The sequence below is a fragment of the Lepisosteus platostomus genome, chromosome 9 (genome assembly GCF_059453375.1).
Source record: "Lepisosteus platostomus isolate fLepPlt1 chromosome 9, fLepPlt1.hap1, whole genome shotgun sequence".
Lineage (NCBI taxonomy): Eukaryota > Metazoa > Chordata > Actinopteri > Semionotiformes > Lepisosteidae > Lepisosteus > Lepisosteus platostomus.
The window spans coordinates 61438901-61450641 of NC_142619.1; the positions used below are offsets into that span (position 1 = coordinate 61438901).

Below are 11741 nucleotides of genomic sequence, written 5' to 3' on the forward strand. Positions count from 1 at the left end.
ACATGGATGGCAACAGCAACTGAATTTGCACTAACTACCAACGGGCTAGATGCCCCAAATGACCTGGGCTCGCTCGTAATCACTTCCTATAACTGAAGGTTAACTGCAGACAGCGCTGAAAGGAAGAAAGCGCATAAAATCCCAGAATATCTGGGCTCTGGAATCCCAGAGGAATCAGCTGCTCCATCAGCCACACCACACACTTGAAGTTGAGGAGGCACTCTATTTATAGACGGAGGCTGGAAGGTTGCTATATCTTAGGATTTCTTCGGGATGAAAGTGTTCCATTTCCCAAGATATTTCTAGTAATATTTCCAGCAAGAACAAAACACGACAGGACACACACATTGAGCATGAAACGCTGATTGTTAAGGCGTTCAGAGGCAACGTGAGGCCCACACAAGCACCAGTCCTCTTTCGCCTCAAACACTTGGGATTTCCTTTTCCACGTCACACACTCGGGATCTCCTTTTCCCAGCTTTTGGTCCGCAGGCAATCCGAAAAGGCTACCCAGTACTCATCGCGGCAAACCAAACAAAGGAGCAGGACCGGACACAAGTTGCAGACTCTTACCGCTGAGGCAGTATACCCCGTGCCCATTCCATCATATTCCTAAAGAAATATCTTCCAGACATGGAAGATCCCTTTGAAGGTGCTCATGAGAAAAAACAGCTTCTGCTTGAGGTGTGCCCCCCACATATTTAGAGATCCTCAAAGAACTGCCAATAAAATCTTAATCCGGTTGTTCCAGAAGCTTGCATGGACTTAACCTTTAAATCTTACTAAAGCGTAATCTCACTCTTACTAAAAGAGCAACTTGCTCTAAAGCGGAACCCTATTAAAAGATCAGGGCAGTAATGAGCCATGCAGTCACGCCACGCCGAGGCGGCGATGGCTGGCATCATGCTGCCATGTGTCGCAGTTGTCACAGGGTGGAATGGGGAAGCTGCTAGCCACCAAGCCAGCGGACGGGCCTCCCTTGTTCGTGACCCCTCTCGCGTCCTGATGGAGATACAGAACTCCTCGCGGTCCTTGGACCCCCGCAGGGAGGCCGGCTAGCCATCTCGTCCCGAAGAGAGGCGAGGCGAGGCGAGGCAGGTGGGTTTTGTCCGACACATGCGAAGCAGCAGGTCCCGTGTTTTTCCACCATCGGCGCTGAGACGCAGGACTTCCATTTTTGTGACAACTCAAATCAAGGTTAAAAGGCTCCGCCCACGTCACTGATGTCGGGCTCTCGGGTACAGCGCTTGAATGTCTGACTTTAAACATTAAAGCCTCAAGTGCTAAAAATCAGCGTTCCCAAGCCCTTTATAATTCTATACACTACATTTAGAATATTTAGAATAAGCCTCTTTATCTTTCAGAGGAGACAGGTTGATGGATATTGATTGTGAAGGGCCAGTTTTATAATCACCTCCCTTATTTATGCAGCAAACTGTTGCAGCCAAAAGCAAGAGCGACCCGTCTCCATGCCAGTCATTTACATCGTTTCTGCACAGGTCCTGAGTCTGTAGACGGACACCGGTTCACCTAGTCTGGACGAGTCTCAGGGAGGGAGAAGGAAATGAGCCCACCAGAGAAAACCCACCTGGACGTGAGCAAAGCATGCAAATGCCACCCCAGAATCGAACCCTGGACTATGAATCAAAATCGTGACCACCGCCCCATCAACAACAGATTTTACTGGAAATCTTGTCACAACCCTCAACAATTGCAAACTACTGCAAGAGGCATACCATGCTGTATTTCAACCAGCGCTATCAGACACCCCCGACCGGTCCGGTCCCACAGCACACTGACGGCGGCGCCGTGCCGGGGGCTCGTGGAGGAGACTCTCACCACTCAGAGATCCCACCACAGACTGCAGGTCTGTTTCATTACAGCAGACCATGGCACCTTCCTCTGGACAAAACCACTAACCTTCTCTGTTCACAGAGGATCACTTTATTGGCCATATACATTTTAATGTATGAGGAATTTGTCTTTTCGCAGACCCCAGCTTGCTCTCCATGAGACACACAGACAGGGAGAGAAGCTGGGGGTCAGAGCGCAGGGTCAGCCATTTATACGGCGCCCCTGGAGCAGCTGGGGTGAAGGGCCTTGCTCAGGGGCCCAACGGAGTAGGATTCCTCTGCCGGCCGCAGGCAGGCGCAGATCCTGAGCCACAGGGCCACCGCTCCGCCCCACAGAAACGGCAGCCTGGAGATTTGCTGAGAACTTTGTTCCAGAGGCCATATTTGCAATCGTTTTCCACCAATTTAAAAACTGCTTCCTAGCTCACATAAGGTACATAACTGAATATTTGTTAATCAAGTTTATTTTAAAGGGGATCTGCAGCGCTATTTTCATATCTTTGGAGTTAGAAAGAATCAGCATCGGTGAGGGCATTTCAAACCACAATGAAAGTAAAACGTTCACAATAAGTTGCAAAGTTACATCACATCACAAAATAGACAACTTCCAGGTATGCGCGGCGCCACGCTCTGTGATTCAGAACGAGGCAGCAACACTCACAGTGGCATGTTTCAGCTGTATAACATTATAAACCCGCAGGCTTGGGAACACACCTCTTTCAATCTAGAAATATTGCTGTCAATGTTTTCACAACAACAATGGATGTTTTGACAACAATACTACTCACTTGTTGACTCAGCATGCAGATCACATTGAGATATTTCCGAGGTGAAAAGGCTGCTACACAACATTACTCATTACAGCGACTAGTGAGCAGGAAGGGCTGCTTCAAGTCACAATTCATAGGAAAACGAATGTGACAACATGGCGGCTTACAGTACTTTCACAAAGTTCACGATTGGTGCTTAATTCGAAATTTGTATTTTTTTTCTATAATGTCAATGAATCTATTTTGTTACTGAGAGTTAATAACCGGTCTGAGAAACTGGGACTGCAGATCCCCTTTAATTCACTAACAAAACCTGAAGAGTTCACTTCCTGCACACGTACTGTATGTGTCTATATTTCAAACCCAGGCCGACGGGCTGCGGTGCTCGCACAGGTACAGAGGCATGTCCAACACCCACATAACACATCGCAGGGGGGAAATTTACTCCAATCTTTATTAGATTACAGCTTAGGTCTGTGACTATGAGGATAACCACTGACCAGATTAATTATGCTGGAAGACTGGCGATACTCTGAAGACTGAAAGCTGTTTTTCTTGCCATGTGCTACAATGAAAGTCCTAGTGAGTTTTCTGTATGACGATATACAAATTGCTACTAATGAGAGTTATGGACATTGCTGGCTTTTCATGAAAACCTGAAATAGCCTGTTGACAGAAGAATGGAAGAAACAAGAGGATCTCTTCGGTCCATCTGGTCTGATTGGCAGTTAGTATCTGAAGGATCTGAGGACATCTCATCCAGATCTTTGCTGAAAGAAGCCCGGGTATCAGCTTCAAGGACACAGCTGGGCAGCTTGTTCTAAACTCTCCATTATAGCTACAAATGCAGCTGTGCATCTACATGACACACGATGCTTATAAATGATTCATTTTATAACCAATCCTCTCCTCATCTTTTGTTAACGCACGCCATTCAAACCGGCACACCGGCAAATCGGTCAACCAGTGAAGCCTGCAGGGTACTGGGCTCAGATGCTACCAGTGGAGCATAAAGTTCCTAGTAGCTCTCCACACCTCAGAGAAAAGGCACAGTGGACAGTTGACTCCTTAATGCACAGAGAGGCTATGAGGAGCACCTGCCCGGCGTGGACATGTGTCCACAGAGAGCTGTGACTGCTCAACATGAAGCAATCTGGCACAGTCTCCTGCCCCCATCGCCCAGAGGCGCCACTGCACAGCGAAACAGCAGCAAGCATGTCTGGCCATGAGCCCTTAACCAGAGCTGTTTCTGCATACAGGTTCAGTATTAAGCCACTCAACACGAGCCAAAGCGCACAGAGAAGACACTACAGTACACTGTAGTACTACTGACGCAGCCGGCCTCAGGTCATGCACTGCTAGTCCACCTGCCTTCCAGCCGACTGTGAGCCCAGCCTGCGTGCGAGGCCATCCCAGGACAGCGAGCTGCTCTACACTGGGCTAAGGCTAGCGTTCTGTACAGTACATCCTACAGCAGTGCTGCACACCTGATTTTCTAACTCACACTTTCAAAAACGTCAGTGTATGTCACGAGCGTATAAGGAATCTTCAATTACAGAACGCTTCTTGTATGGTGTGTGTTTACCAGTGACCTCTGGACTATATCTGTTACAGCGAATAAACGCACAGTCAGGGTGGCGGTCAGTGACCACAGCCTGGACTTGCGTTTCCTCCTCTCAGCAATCGAATCAAACACATTCAAACTTCCCCTCGGCTGTTCAGAGACACAGCGTTCCACAGTGAAGGATGAGATCATTAATTCCTTGCATTTGCAAAGCACTTCACATCCCAAAGGCTTTCAAAGAGTTTACATATAAGGGGGGACCCACTTCATCTCCCACTGACGTTCAGCTCCCTAGAAGTCATCATGCACCTGCAGCCCCACTGCACAGCAGATCAGCTGACTGAGAAACTGCTTCGCCAACTGAAGGAGGGGGCACTTGTAAAAAGGCTGGATTGTACAAATCAAGAGTACAGTTTAACCGGAAAACCACTGTAAATTAGTATTTACTCACACTCTTACTCTCACAAGTACTGACATGGGATCTTTAATGACCAAGTAATCAGGACCTGTAGCAGTAGACAGACAGCACCAAACAGAGCACTGTGTGCCTGGTCACCATACTGGTGCACTGGTTTGTGAAACTGGCCCAGAAGGAGGAGCCCAACCTACTGGTCCACCAGCACCACTTACAGCAACAACCTAGTGTTCCTCAGACATCTCCCACCCCAGCACTGAGCAGGCCTGGTTTGTTCAACACCTGAGGTCTCATGAGATCAAGCTATAAGGTAATAATACTACTGCTAATAACAGATGGTGGTTAACGGCAAGAATCAACACTGGAATTCAAAATCCTTCTGCATCGATTCCCTCGCTGGCTGGTACCTGATGGGCACAGCCAGTTCAACCCAAGGCCACGCAGAGAGGACAGACCCTTCCCAAAGCACAGCACCGGCCCACGACACCACGAACACCGCCTGCGAGAGGAATGTCCACGCACAAAACAGGCCACTCACGGCACAACGCAGTCGAGAACCAGCTGCGCCTGAAAACACTGGTCGATATCATTCCCAGAAGGAGGATTCGAAATGAAGGCAGCCACATTTAGACCTCATATTCCTCTGAACGATCTAGAAAGTGTCTGGCTTCCATCCTGTGAGTAACTCGATACTGGTTCTGTGAGATCAGGACAGCTTCTAAGGGTTTTTTTTATTTTCTGAAGTAAAAAGTTGTGCTCTGCATCCAACTTTAGGGCCCACCCTGTGTTCTGATTTCATGAACAAGGAGCAAGAGTCAATTTGGGGAACTCGGTACACAAACAGCACGATTTTCACTGCCAACCACACAGAGAACTAAGAGTGGCTAAACTGGAAGTCAGTTTGCCTACAACAAAAATTAGTATTTACCTCATCAAAACAAACCCAGATAATCAAACTTTTTTTGTGTGTGTGAGCTGGTTAGAATTTTGCCTCCATTCGGCACAGAAACAAGAAGAAGTCTTCAATTTCAGGGTCATGCATGATTCAAATTAAAAAATGACTAACTGTAAACTGCTTAAAGAAAACATCTTTCTGTAAAATCAACTTTCAAACTTAACTCAAGAATATTGAAATTTAATCTTACTACACTGTTTGTTATTCAAAGAAATAGGGAACTTTTTTCCCCCATTTTGTTTTATTCTTATTTCCTTATTTCATTGAGCACCCTGTCATTGTCAAGATACTGATATAAAGACTAACTCACAGTCAGAACTTCAGAGCACAGTCCTCAGCAAGACTGAGAGAGAGAGAGCATCACACTGCGCCAGACTCGCTTAAAAATTTATATACGTGAAACGGGGAAGGAATCAATAGCTCTGTACTCCTATCAGGTATCTGGAAACTCGAGCCCGCGGCCAATGTCTGCCAGACAGGTATAGCAACAGTGTCCGGTGTCAGTGCTCTGGCGGAAATCTCCACAGATCAGCCCAGGAGGAATTTACACAGGCTTGGAAACACCTTTGGGACACAAATAAAACAAGTGTGTGTTGTCAAAAAGATACCAACACAGCTTCACAACAATTAAAACACAGAGGAGGTCCTTCATATCTCTCTGAGGTAGTAGTGTCCCCCCTGCTGCAGATATACAGCATTACGTAAAAACATAGTGGTTATGAGAGGCCATTCAGACCTTTTGCTAATTAGTTAATTGACCAGAGGATCTCAACTGGGCAGTTCTTGTGAGAAGCCAGGGTATGGGCTTCAGCCACATGGCTGGGCAGCTTGTTCCAGATTCCTGCAGGCGCTCCCCTGCGAGATCCCTGTGCCCTTCCCGGACCTCAACGCACTGCAATCCAGAAACACTGAGGAGCTTCTGCAGAGCCCCCGGAAACCTTTCAGAGTCTACAGCGATTAACCACACAGTGCGATCCGCCCGGGAAACAAGACGCGAGAAGCTTTTTATAGCCATCGAACACTGCGAACATTGTCTCCTGCGTTCCATTCACACTGCATCTGTTCATTGGGTGTGGAAGACACCGATGGCTTCGTATGTTTGTGCGGCTCTATTAGGGGAAGCTGCTGGAGGGTCAGGGCAAACAATGCCCCACTGTGAGAGGACAGCAGCACAGCCCCCTCCTCGCGTCGGCCCGCCTGGGTCGCAGGGCGGGCGTGCAGCTCCACTGTGCAGAGGGCAGACAAACTGGAGATACGGGATCTTATCGGCTGTGGAGAGGCGCTGTCCAGCCGGTTTCACAAGCCTCTACAGAGGAGCAGCTCACGACTCCAGCAGCTCTCCCGCTCCGTGCAGGAATTCACAGGCCCCGCGGGATCGGAACGAACTCTTCCCGGGCCGGAGCCGCCCAGGACTGGCCACTCCTGTTATACAGTACACAGGTACCGCTGGGCTGGGCGTAAAGGGCTCAGTGTCAGGACATGGCAACCGCCAGGTGTGGAGACGATCCCACGGGGAAGGGCAAACGATGAAACGTGACACCGCCTTACTGAGCTGAAGCGCTCAAACACTGAAGAACCCAGGTGACCCAGCACAGCCTCAGACAAGGCCCGTGGGCCAGTGAGCTTCTGCGAAACAGGGCCAGATTCGGAACAGCTCAAACGTCAGCTAGTCCACCAGTACCCAGTCAATTCAGAGGGGAACAGTAGAAATGTCCCAGGCCTGTAAAACAACGCTGAACAAAATCAACTGGGAATCTTGTTCCTATTTTCAAAATAAACCCTGCTGCAAACACACAACAGGCTTGGAGTTGTGTGAAAATATGGATACTGAACATAAACAAGTACAGGAGAATGAGTGTGCATAAGTCTCAAGATTGCTGACAATACTTGTTGAAAAGTGTCGATAATACTTTGATATCTAAAAGTGTAGCCACTAACTACTTGAGCACAGAAATCCCAGCTATGGCCTTTTCCAGAAGTTCAAGGTCCAGGCTATGGAAAAAAAAGTATCACAGCAATCTGTTTCCAGCAGCCCTACAGACACCCTGAAGCTGAAACCTCAGGAAGCTGCAGTATAGTGTAAACGGAAATTTTAGTCAGGAGGGGAAGGTCAGGCTGAATACTCGGGCTGCCCTGCGAGACAGGCAATTACTGCAGCAAACCTCCGAAAAATGTTGGCGAGGAGCTTATCCTGCTCAAACGAACCACAATCTCAGAGAAGAGCTGGTGTTCCAGGTACCTGTCCTGCCTGTCAGGTGAGATAAACAAGTCTTGTGAAAGCAAAGCTCTTGACAAATAGCCCTTGTGTACAAACCATTAGATAAGCCTGCCTGATCACAGACTTACAGCACACAGCAGCAGCCCAAGACGACCTGCAAACAGATTTGTTCGAACGTCTTCCTCCTCTTTCCACAGGCTGTGGAGGAAGCCCACCGCAGGGGGCTGATTTCATTCTGCTCGTTAGGTGCGGGTCCAGTCGCACAGCGTGCCACAGTGTGTCCTGCCACTCCACACAGGCGCCGGGGCCGCTGTCACAAAGACGGGACGGCTCGTAAGTCAGGCAGGGAGACAGAGTCGCACTCGGCCTGCAGCCCTGCCAGTCGGGAACAAGCGGTATTCGACTGGTCTTGAAGCTTTCCCACCTTGCAGCACGATCTCGTCAGCTGAGCGGGGCCGGGCCCAGTCCGAGACCCCCGCCCGGTCAGACCTGCAGGTCTCATGCCTCTGTATGACAGGGTGCACTGCACTGTGGGAGGAGCCGCCCTTCAGATGAGATGTTTGGATGAGGGCCTGGCCGCTCGGTCACTGACCCGTGACTCCGTGGCACTGTACACAACAGCGCCGTTGATCCCAGTGTCCTGGGCTAGCACAACCTGACCTCCCTGAGGCTCCCCCCCCTCCGATTCAACAGCTTCTCCCGACGAGGCAGTTCCTCTCTCCTCCCCCTGGTCTGCAGTGCACTGGGGCAGCCGTGTGTCGCCCAGGTGGAGCTGCACGTCAGTGGAGGATGAAGAGGGTCTCGGGTCTGTTAAGCACTTTGGGTTCCATAAGGATGAAGAGTGCTATTTAAATATGGTGAATTATTAAACCATAAATTATTAAGTTCAGACACGCAAAAAAAAATCCTCCAGTTTATCTGAGACACCACAAGTCAACTTAAAATATGGAAGTGCTTTACTTAACAGACGCCTAAATACAGTCAAGTTTCGTTTTTGACCATTTTTCAGCTTCCTGAGAACTAAGGGAACTATGTTTTTTTCTATATCATAATGGTAATCCTGTGTTAGGACAGCCTGCTGAAACAACAGCACGACAATCTCAATCCACTCGAACCCCCGATGACACCAGTACTGCTCACACCTACAGCAGTGCCTCCCGGCTCACAGTCAAGAACCGCTCGTCTCCAGACAGGAGGAAAACAACACCCAGCTCGCATGTCAACCAACAGCAGCCCAGAGACCCGGGGCACCAGCAGAAGATATTCCACAGAAAACAGTGGAAAGAAAATCGATGGCTCTATATTTAGACCAGATCATAAATCCAGACAGAATGAAATTGGCCCCAGGTGTTTACGGAAGTCGAACCAGAAAATGATCAGACTGCTTTCCTGTCACTGTGCGACTGTCGCAGCCCATACCAGGAACAACCCACGCTTGTCGTAAGCCCTTGAGTTTCTCCATGAGCACAGGCAGCTGCACTGGACGCTTTGCTGCCCACTGTGAAATCTTTCAGAGCTGCGGGCAAGTCTCCATCACGAAGCAGCCTGTCTGAGGAGCTGCCGGCACCCGGCCTGGCAGGGTCACACCTCTCCTGTATTACCACTGTACTGGGCTGCCAGGCGGAAAAGATTAAATGAACCACCATTACGTCTAATTAGAAACACCAAAGGAAGAAAAAGCTCTTGAATGCAGAGTCTGAAATGTCAAACATGAACAGGTCCCTCTCCATGCGAGATGGAATCTAATTAGAGTATTGACTAACCAAGCTGCACGTTTCCTGCTGCAGAATAACTCCCTCAATATGGTGGGGGTGTGAGGAAGTCTTGCTGTAAGCATCAGAGATTAAGAGGAGGAGAAAGACCCATCTAGTGAAACTCAAGACAACGTTACAAACTCAGACTTACTTACGGCAAGACCCTGACTTCTTTCAAGAAACAGCTGGGATCCCTGGATCATTAAACTACTTGCTAACAAATGGGTCAGACTGACCTCTCCTTATTTGTAACCGTTATTATCTTCTCGAGGATACGTGTTTTGCTGTCCATTTCTAACCTTTATTCAGCACAGCTGAGGAAATCTCGCGATACCTATCCGCGTGCCGACGGGACACTGCCTGGAACAGGATTACAGGAATTACCTATGGTCGCTGGGAGTGTTACACTGGGCCGACTGAGTGGGATGTGGTCTGGAGGAATAAAAGTTGCCAGCAGATGTGAAACAAGGGTCTTATGTTCTTAAGGTCAAGAACACTTTACCAACAACAGCCAACAGCTTCAAAGCCTTTGTTCCCAAGTGGTGTTCTGACAGGGCTAATCTGAATCCCAGAAAAAACACCCTCAATAAACACCCCAACTAACCGCGAATAACACAGCTCTCCCTGCAACAGCTGGGACAAAGTGCAGGGCCACACAGAGAAAGGAGGATAAAGACAAGTCTGAACCAGGAAACTCAGGCAGGCCACATTTCCCTGAGCTCATGCCTGCGTCCCTGACTTCAGGATTTGAACCCTCCACACAAGCCTGCCATTTCCTGCTCGCTGCCAGAGACGTCCCTTGAAGCACTACAGGACACACTTCTCCTCCAGAGCTGTGGAGCGCCAGGACTCGCTCTTGGATTGTGTGTCATTATCCGAGACCCCAGAGAGCCCCGCTGGCACTGCCAGCTTCAGCAGCCCCCCTGGAGGACTCGACCGGTCCGGGGAGCAAGCTGTTCAATCGACAGCAGCTCCATGCCCCAGTCCAGGTGACGCAGGCCTGCGGGTTTACCTTCCAGGCTTAACAATCACAGCCATGTGAACTGTTTGCTGCCAGCTCTAAAACATGTTAAGAGCTTGAACTCGTTGTATTTTGTGAGTGCAATAAAATCCCACACTTGTGACTAGAAACAAAATGCAAATATCGCAATGAGGCAGCATCTTAAGCTGGAGTCACACTGCAGGACTCCGCACGGCTTCTAGTCGGAGAGCATGTCAAATTGAACGACTGCAGTTGCTGAATCCCGCTGCCTTTTCTGTCCTAGAGGCGGTCAAATGAGACGACTAGGAATCGCAGGGGGTGACTCATTACACGCCGGGCAGCAGGACAGACAGCAGGCAGCGGTCCCGAGTGCACTGCTGGACTTCAGGAGAGGGCAGCTCCTTCAACGCCTGCACTTCCTACCGGGGGGAAAACCCAGGACGCCCCGCGCCTCTCTGGGCGCCGCTCCGCAGAAGCCCTTATCTGCTCCGATTCCGGCTCCATTCCCAGCCTCCGGCGGTCTGGTCACAGGCTCTGTGACTCAGCAGCTCCCTTCCTCCCCCTGCCCGGGCCACGCCGGGGCGCTCTGCGTGGGACAGGTCAACGGGAGAACAACGCCATGACGGTCACGCTCTCCGGAAAGGCCAGCACTGGGACCTACGAGTGTCTCCGTTTCCGTAGCAACAGGCACCTGTCCCGTGTGAACTGCAACACTGCTCGCTCATCCTATCCAGTCCACAGGGCTGGGCCCAGGACAGCGAGCTGACACAGGCTGGGCAGGCTCGGCTCCCACACGACTGCTGCTCAGCGGTACGGCTCAGTAAAAGGTCCTCTTACATGCCTGCTTAACAAGTCATCCATCTCGTCTCCTTAGTGTCTCGCCATCATACACACACACACACGCTGCAGTTTATTTTTAAAACACAACTACGTGGAAAACAAGAGCCCGTGGTCAACAGGAGGCACCAGAGCCCAGAGCTCAGAAAGTCAGCCTCCCCGCCGGTCAAGTCTTAGCCAGGCTCATCCCGCACACGCAGTCGGCTCGCCCGTGGGTGCCCGCCTGCTGCAGCTGGGGTCACGGGAGAAAGCGACCATGGGGGACCTCTCCCACGGACACCACGGCCAGCGGCCAGAAGGCGCCCCCCGTCCCCCAGGACGAAGAGAAGTCACCTTTACGCGCAGCCAGGCGTGAAAAAGACCGAGCGCCGGCACGGCCGCCTCCCCTGCACC

At 50.2% G+C, this 11741-nt stretch overlaps 1 protein-coding gene across 2 annotated transcripts in view; it reads right to left on the reverse strand.

Moving 5' to 3' along the window:
* The window catches only part of bltp3b (bridge-like lipid transfer protein family member 3B), a 65041-nt gene that overhangs the window by 52460 nt on the left and 840 nt on the right, over nt 1-11741 (reverse strand). The gene's annotated exons all lie outside the window — the stretch shown is intronic.